Genomic DNA, 9,167 nt, shown 5'->3' on the forward strand with positions numbered 1-9,167 from the left:
CCAGAATGACCAAAGCAATCCTTAGCAAGAAGAGTGAAGCTAGAGGCATCACAATAAAAGACTTTAAACTACATTACAGAGCTATAGTAACAAAACCAGCATAGTGTTGCCACCAAAATAGACATGTAGACCAATGGTATATAGTAGAAGACACAGAAACGAATCCACATAAACACAGTTTTCTCATACTAGACAAAGGTGCCAAAAAAAAATATGTTGGAGAAAAGATAGCTTCATCAACAAATGGTGCTGGGAAAACTGGAAATCCATATGCAACAATATAAAATTAAACCCCTGTTTTTTACATGCCCAAAATTCAACTCAAAGTAGATCAAGGATCTAGGAATTAGACCAGAGACCCTGTGCCTCATAGATGAAAAAGTAGGCCCAAATCTTCATCCTGTCTGATTACGACCTGACTTCCTTAACAAGACTCCTAAAGTGCAAGAAATAAAATCAAGAATCAATAAATGGGATTTATTCAAATTCAAACCTTTTCTCAGCAAAGGAAACAATCACTATTGTGAAAAGAGAGCCCACGGAGTGGGAGAAATTCTTTACCACATGCACATAAGATAGAGCACTAATCTCAAGGATATATTAAATAACTCAAAAAACTTAACACCAAAAAACCCCTAAATAACCCAACCAATAAATGAACTAAGGAACTGAATAGGTCCTGCACAGAATGAGACATACAATTGACCAACAAATATATGAAAAATATATTCAACATCTCTAGCAATTAGAGAAATGGAGATTAAAAGTAAGATTTCATCTTGCTCCAGTCAGAATGTCAGTTATCAAGAATAAAAGCAATAGTAAGTATTGGTGAGGATGGAGTTTGGAAAAGGTACACTAATAAATTGCTGGTGGGACTGCAAATTGGTGCAACCACTCTGAAAAGCGGTATGCAGATTCTTTAGAAAACTTGGAATGAAACCACCATTTGATCTAGATATCCCACTCCTTGGTCTATACCTGAAGGACTTAAAATCAGCATACCACATTGATACAGCCACAACAACGCTGATATCAGCTCATCTCACAATAGCTTAACTGTGGAGCCAACCTAGATGCCCTTAAATAGAGGAATGGATAAAGAAACTGTGGTATATATATATATACACAATGGAATATTACTCAGCTTTAAAAGAGAATAAAATTATGGCATTTACAGGTAAATGGATAGAGTTGGAGAATATTATGCTAATCAAAACAAGCCAATTCCCCCAAACCAAAGGCCAAATATTTTCTCTGATCTGTGGATGCTGATCCATAATGGAGGGCACAAGGCAAGGGAAGAATGGAGAAAATTTTGTTTGGATGGAGGGGATTGATGGAAAGGGAGGGGTTATAGGGTTGGGGAAAATGGTGGAATGAAGTCGACATTATTACCCTAAGTACATATATGATTGCAAAAATAGTATGACTCTATATTGTGTACAACCAGAGAAATGAAAAATTGTGTTTCATTTGTGTACAATAAAATAAAATGCATTGTTCTGTCATGTATAACTAATTTGAACAAATAAAAAAGACTAATATGTCAACTTTTAAAAATAAAGAATGTGTACTTTCTCCTTTTTGCTTCTTAGTGTTCTTAAATTTTCTAAAGTGAATCTTATTTATTTGTACAGTGGAAATAATTTAAAAATCATTAATCATTAAAAGGAAAAAATGCCCTGAAATCTGAAAAAATATAGTTGACCTGTAAGAGATATTTTGTTGCAGAAAAGATGACATCTCAAACCCCCATGATGGAGTCTTAAGCCACAATTTAAGAGTTTTTGGTTCAGGAAACTTGCTGATTAAAGTACTTTGGTCAAACAAACATTCAATTAGACATCAAGGTTATGGTGACCTTAATATCATATTTTTTTCTCTCTCTTTTCAAGTCAAAGGGAAGGAACATGAGCATTCCATGACTAAAGAAATGTGAATTTTTAAAAAATGTCTCATACAAGGAAGAAATTTATAAAGAGTTAGCACATGCTTTGTTCCGATTTTCATATATTATAGTGGACAACACTATTCTAGATAAGAGTTGATCCAATATAATTGGTTCCAAAATGTATATGACAGCAATATAGAGAAGAACCTCAGCTGCATCAATAAAGATGATACCTTTAAGCTTATGAAGTTGGTGATTGTTGCTGCTGTATAAACTATCATATCTTGAATAATATTGAGACCTAGGTTTTTCCATTATTGATTCTAGTGAGAAATTGTGTGAAATTGGGCAAAGCAGTTCAGCATTCTAGGATTCACTTCAATAATAATAAAATGAAGTTAATAATACCAACCACTCCCATTTAATACTAAAAGAGTAGAAGATTGAAAATTAGCTACATTGAAGAATATAAATCAAAAAAATAGTATATTATAGTTTATTAAAATTCTCCTTTATAATAGGTGAAAGAAATTATTTCCAAAAAGATAAGCACCTATTAATACATGCTTATATCAATTTCCACTAGTTTAATGCATGCTTGTAGTTATGCTTAATTGTCCATTTAGCCCAGAATTACTGGCACATTCCACTTTCCATGAGAGTTTAATCTTTTGGCAATAAATATATTTATTAAATATTTAACAATGTGCAATTTAATTTTCATGCATTTGTAATATTTTAAATAACATATCATTTATCACAAAGAACATTCTTTATTCTGGTTTCTGGTTTAAAATATATAGTCACCATACCTATATTATTTCCTCAGTACATTTAAATTCATAAAATACTTTTACCTATAAAAATGACAATTTCAGATGACTCAAACTGAAATGTCCACAGAAATCAAAATACTATAGCAATTTCCTACCATATAATCATCTTTTTTGAAAAAAAAAGATCTTTGATAAAATTCAGACTTTTGAACCAATATATTTAAATACATATTTCTATTTGAATCCCTTCATAATGCGTTGTACAAGTGTAGTATATATTTTCTTGAAAATCTTTTATTGATTGTTCTATCAATCTTCTCTACAAAAATGAAATAAATATGTATATATATAAATATTAATTAGTTATCAATTCTATTTCTACAGCTAAACATTTTAATTGTCACTTTCTTCAGCATGAATGATTTACAAAATGTGTGAATGGTAAATTCTAGGAGAAAGACATAGTCCATACCTGCTTTGGTTTCACATAGACATAAAAACAATTGTTAGTGGTAAAAAACATTTTCTGATAATTGCCATGAGGTTTAAAAATAATTATAGAAGTCATAACAGTGGGGAATTACTAGTACAGCCATACTAATTCAGGGTTTATCTACATTTTCGTTACCTTTTTCATCTGTATAGTTTTGAAAAATGGGTATATAATCATTATATGTAATCCAATGTGATTGATTTATATTCTGGACTATCTATCACCCAGGCTCTGAGATAGATAATATCAATTTCCTAAAATCATATTTTATATCTGTCTTTATGCTGAAGCAAGTATGATTCTGGAAAGAAAGTATAATAAAAAGTGAATAAGTACAGGTCTTCAGCAGGTTCATTATATCCAAGAGCAGAGAAATGTAAACTGTTATTAGTTGTATAGCAGTTTGAATGTTCTTTATGATTAAAAATGATTAAAATGGTAAATTTTGTTATGCATAAGTTTTCACACTAAAACAAACAAACATAGGGTTCCTGAACATTCAAATATTTGAATGACTAGTACCTAAAGGTAAACCACATTAAGCCAGATATGGTGGTGCACACTTGTAATCCCAGAGGTTTGGGAGGCTGAGACAGGAGGATTCTGAGTTCAAAGCCAGCCTCAGCAATGGCAAGATGCTAAGAAACTTAGTGAGACCCTGTCTCTAAATAAAATACAAAATAGGGTGAGGGATGTGGCTCAGTATGAGTTTAATCTCCCCATATCTCCCCCCAAAAGAAAAAAAAGGTAAACCACATTAATAAGTACAATGATGTCAGTTTGGAAGAAGATTTAGATTGAGTTAGACAGTACTTTATTTTAGAATATGTCACATTCAACATTCTCCCTACTTAGCTAGTAATCCTTAAAATTACTAAAGACATAGGTAATAAAAGTGAATAGTTTGCATATTATGATCATGGCACAAAATTTTCTTGTCAGGATGAAGTAAGCTTGAGAAGATGAAATTCATCAGGAATCCAATAATAATAAATTTCCTAAATTTGCAATTGTGGGGAATATAAACATATATTTAGAATTTTAAGTCAATAGTTAATTTTAAATGAATATAAGTCAAAATAAATAAAAACTATAAACGCTTTGAGTTATGATATAATATTATAGAAAATTGAATTATCAAATCGTGAGGGGTGCTGAGTAGTGAGGGTATAAAAATGACAGCGGTACTAATAGAGTAGTCACAAATTACAAAAAACAGAAGAGTAAAAGTTGATGGAGAAAATTATAAGGATATGTTACCTCTGTAGGCCTACAAAGTCTATTGGTAAACAAAACAAAGACTCAAGGTGAATAAGAGTTGAACACAGAGAAGAGAGGAGCAAAGGTAGATTGGAAACATTGACATTTCTCTGTCACCACATCCAGTGAAGCCTATTTTCAAGAATTCTAGAGGCTGCTTTATCGCCTCTGTCTCTTAAATTACATGAAAATTCCAGCTTTGGCAATTAAACAATATAGAGGCATCTACTTTATATTATTTTATATTAGTCTGCAAGCCACTGATCCTCTGTTCAATATTGTACATTGTTTCACTTTGCAATATTTCTATTAATCTGACTTCAAGTTCACTGATCTTCCATGGAATTTATTCTGCTGTTGACTTAATCAAAATATTTTTATCAGTGGTATTGTATTTTTCAATTCTAGAGTCCCCAAATTTTTCCATTTTAGATTTCTATATCACTCCTCAAATAGTCCATATCTTCATGTGTTCTATCCAGTAGTACTGGAAAGTTACTACTCTGTTAATAGTGTTTCTTCAATCTGATTTTTTTTTTGGTTTTGTTTTTGCTTAGCTGAGGAAGACAAACTTTACTTCTACAAAGGAGTGTTCTATCAAAAAGTCTGGCAAGCAAGCATACTTGGGCAAGGAGTCTGCCCGTTTTTTAATCCCTATTGTAGTACTCCCTCCTGCTGTGATAGGAGGAGCATGGGGTCACAATATATGTGACTGACTAATTTTAAAATTGGGAAGGGCAAAGGTAAGGGCTATAGTTAAAATGGTTATAACAGGTTGGGAAGTTCAAAATGGCTGATTTGATCTTGCATCGAAATGAAGGCTAAATACCATATATATATTTTTTTTAAAGAGAGAGAGAGAGAGAGAGAGAGAGAGAGAGAGAGTTTTTAATATTTATTTTTTAGTTTTCGGTGGACACAATATCTTTATTTTATTTTTATGTGGTGCTGAGGATTGATCTACCACTTGAGCCACATCCCCAGCCCAAAATACCATATTTTGAAAATGGACTACTGGACTTTCTATTTCTCACAAGTCCCCACTTTTTCTTTTTATACCTTCAGGCTTATTTTCATTTTTGTACACTTGTACACTTTGGTTTTGTTATCCATCAAAGACATATGAACTTTTTGTGATGAAAATTGCCAATGGTAATGAGTTCTTCCATTTTTAGGAATTTGGATAGTCATCCCATTGATTAGGAGCACTTGGTAAGGTCTTTTCCATCTTGGTTGAAGCTTGTCTTCTTTGTGGGTCTTGATTAAAACTAGGCTGGAATTGTTGAATTGCAAACTCCACAGGAGGAGTCTGAGAAGGAGTTCATAACAGAAACACAGATATAGTGTACCCATGTAGGAGGTTAAGAAGACTTTTAGGCCTCAAATTGACTCAGAATAAACTTTTGACTCTGAGAAAGTGCTATTTATCAGGCACTTCTGTATAAAAACCCTACCTTTATAATCTCCCAGTTTTTCTTACTTTCAGTAGGACTGACACAAGTATACATTTGAAGTAACAATAAAAGAACCATTGTCTTTTAAATGTCCCCATATTTCTGTGCTTTAGTTATATTCTACTGCCAGATATCTAAGACCAAGTTGGTAAAAATTGCTCTTTTCCCTATCTATTGTTAGAGTCAGCTGTGATTTGTCAGGGATAACTCTTGGGAAATTGTGAGAAGACTTTTGATTCCAATATTTGTGTCATATATAGTTCTTCTTTTATAACATATTATTTCTATTGTCTATAGATCAAAGTTTTCTACTTTTTAATTGGTCATTGGTCTTGATACTATGCAGAATACTGTCTATTGAAGAATACTAGAAACTGAAGTTTAGTACTTTTGTTTGGGTATACTTTGACTTGTGTTGTTACCTAGAAAATATAAGCTCTAATCTCTGTGAAGTGACTAAAATAAATGGATTCCAAAGAATGGGTTGAAAAGTCCCTAGGCTACTGTTTAAATGGATTGTGTTCATTTGTGGTTCTCAGTGAAGTTAAATCCTACCCACAATTTCTTCACCTCTGCTTAGGGGTTGATATGTTGATCTTATCATACTTGAGCTCTTTAAAAGTTCGGTTCTGATTTCAGGTTCTTTGAGCTCAAATTTAGATTCATCTCTAGTAAGACTCCAGAATAGGCTGCCCAATACAATGAAGTATTTATCAGATTTAGAGCTTTATTTCTGCTACTAGTTATGCAGAAAATTCCTCAGTTGAGTAGTGTTGTCTGGAGGATGGTTTACCACCAGTCTGAGCAATTAACTTTAGTGTTTGATAAATCTTGATCCTAATATATTACATTAGCAATTTTGAACTCCATTTTCTTCTCTTATCTGCAATGAATTTTTATGTATGGAACACCCTCTACTGCTACCACCTACCCACATCCCCATTCATATATTCAATTTAGCCTACTTTCTGAATGTTTGAAAAATGCCATGACCATTTGGTAAGCTACAAAGTTCCCAGAAATATCTGGAATTTAATTCACAAGGCAACATTTTTATCTGAATAATTTGCTAAATTATTATTAACTTATGTTTTATTCTTTTTTTGTTTCTATAGTTATAATTGCATTTGGCATTATTCAACGACATAAACCAAAATGAATTCCACCTCACCTATTCATATTAGTGCCAAAATATCAAAGAAATCTTAACACATAAAATTTAGATGTATAAAAGTCATAGCTCAACATCATAAAATAAAAATTTAAAGGTATTTGAACTTCCATGATTGTATACTATTTTATAAATAAATGGCAAAACGACATTAAAAAAACTTCTTGACATCTCTAAATAAACGCTCTAAACCAAGTAGAAATGCAAGAAAAATAATTAAAAATATAAATGTCACATGATGAAAGTATACACAAGCAAACTATTTTAAACATTGAATTTCTAAAGTCATTGTAATTAAAATATCAAGAACAACTCAGAGGTACCTTCTATAATCAGCATTATTCAACATTAATTTGGAAGATCTTATAAATACAGTAAGAAAATATAATTAAATATTTTATATAAATATTGGAAGAGAAAAGAAATAATTGAGTTTATTTGAAGATAATTTGATTTTTCAAGTGGAAAACTCAAGAAAGCATAGTGAAAAAGTATAAAAATCGAGTAGCACATTAGGTTATAAGATTAAAATATGGGATAATTAACTTCTCTTCATATTGGTACATTTCAGTTGAAAACTTTTGTGGGAAAATATCTCCTTTACAATAATGAAAAAAACTGATATGATCACAAAGATTAAATTTAACACAAACGTAGATCACTTACATGAAGTAATAATACTAGCTTACTTACAAATATATAAAATCTGAAAAATCTAAATAGATATTCCATATTCCTAAAAAGGAAGACAGAATATTATACAAATGTTTTTCTTCCTATACTGTCGAGAATGATTTCAAAGTTCATATGAAGGAATATAAGCCAGATGCATATTATATGATTTCATTTATATGAAATATCCAGAATAGGTAAATTCATAAAGACAGAAAACAGATTTGTAGATGACAGAGGCAGAGGGGAGGGAAGAATTGGGAAAGATTGCTTAATGTGTGGGGGACTTCCTATTGGGGTGATGAAAAAGTTCTGGGACTAGATAGCTGTGATGATTGCATAATAGTGTTAATGCACTTAATGGCATGGAAGTACATACTTTGAGCTGACCTTGCAATTTCTCCAAATATGGGGAACTCGACTGCATAATTTGTGATGTGTTCATTCTTTTCGCTATTAAAAAATGATGAGTGGTGATGTGTCAATGTAGGTTCATTAATGGTAACAAAAGTTCCATTCTGGTGGGGGATCTTGATAACAAAGAAGGCTACATATGTGTTAGGGCAGGAGCGATAAATCGCTGTACCTTCCATAAATTTGGGTATGAACCTGTAAGTGCTCTTTTTCAAACATTTTAAAATGGAAATAATAATCATTATAATCATAAATATTAAGACTATGTAACTTTTACCTTATGATTTCACTTTCATGAATTTATAGAATTAAATCATAAAAATATATGAATCCAAGCATACTATTAAATATTTAAATATTTATACCAGCTTATTTTTTATTTTAAATGCTTATGAAATTTTTTGTTTTTATTTTGAAACATAATAATTGTACATGTCTAAGGGACACTGTGTAATAACTGGTTTTATATTATATAATATATTATATATAGTATAATATACCATGTACATTATATGTCATATAATGTATCATAATTATATAATACATCATACAAAATATATCATAATTATATATTATATTATATATTATTATATAAAATGTATTACATATACTAATATGCACTATAATATAATCACATATAATATATAATACATCATATATTGCATACTACATATACATTATATCAATAATATATTATATATTATATGATATAAAATATGCAATATAATATAACATACAACACATAATATAATATAACACATATGATATATGATAGATTATATATAATTTATCATATTGTATATCATATATAATGTATCATGTCATATATTACATTTTATATCATATATCATATATTAGATATCATGTCTTATATATTATATAAAATATACTATATAATAAATATTATATCATAATGCATAATACATATCATTGTATTATATATTGTAAAATATTATATATTGCCTATTATAAGTCATATAAAATATATTATATAATACATACAATATATTATAAAATATATTTCACATAATAT

The sequence above is a fragment of the Urocitellus parryii genome, chromosome X (genome assembly GCF_045843805.1).
Source record: "Urocitellus parryii isolate mUroPar1 chromosome X, mUroPar1.hap1, whole genome shotgun sequence".
Lineage (NCBI taxonomy): Eukaryota > Metazoa > Chordata > Mammalia > Rodentia > Sciuridae > Urocitellus > Urocitellus parryii.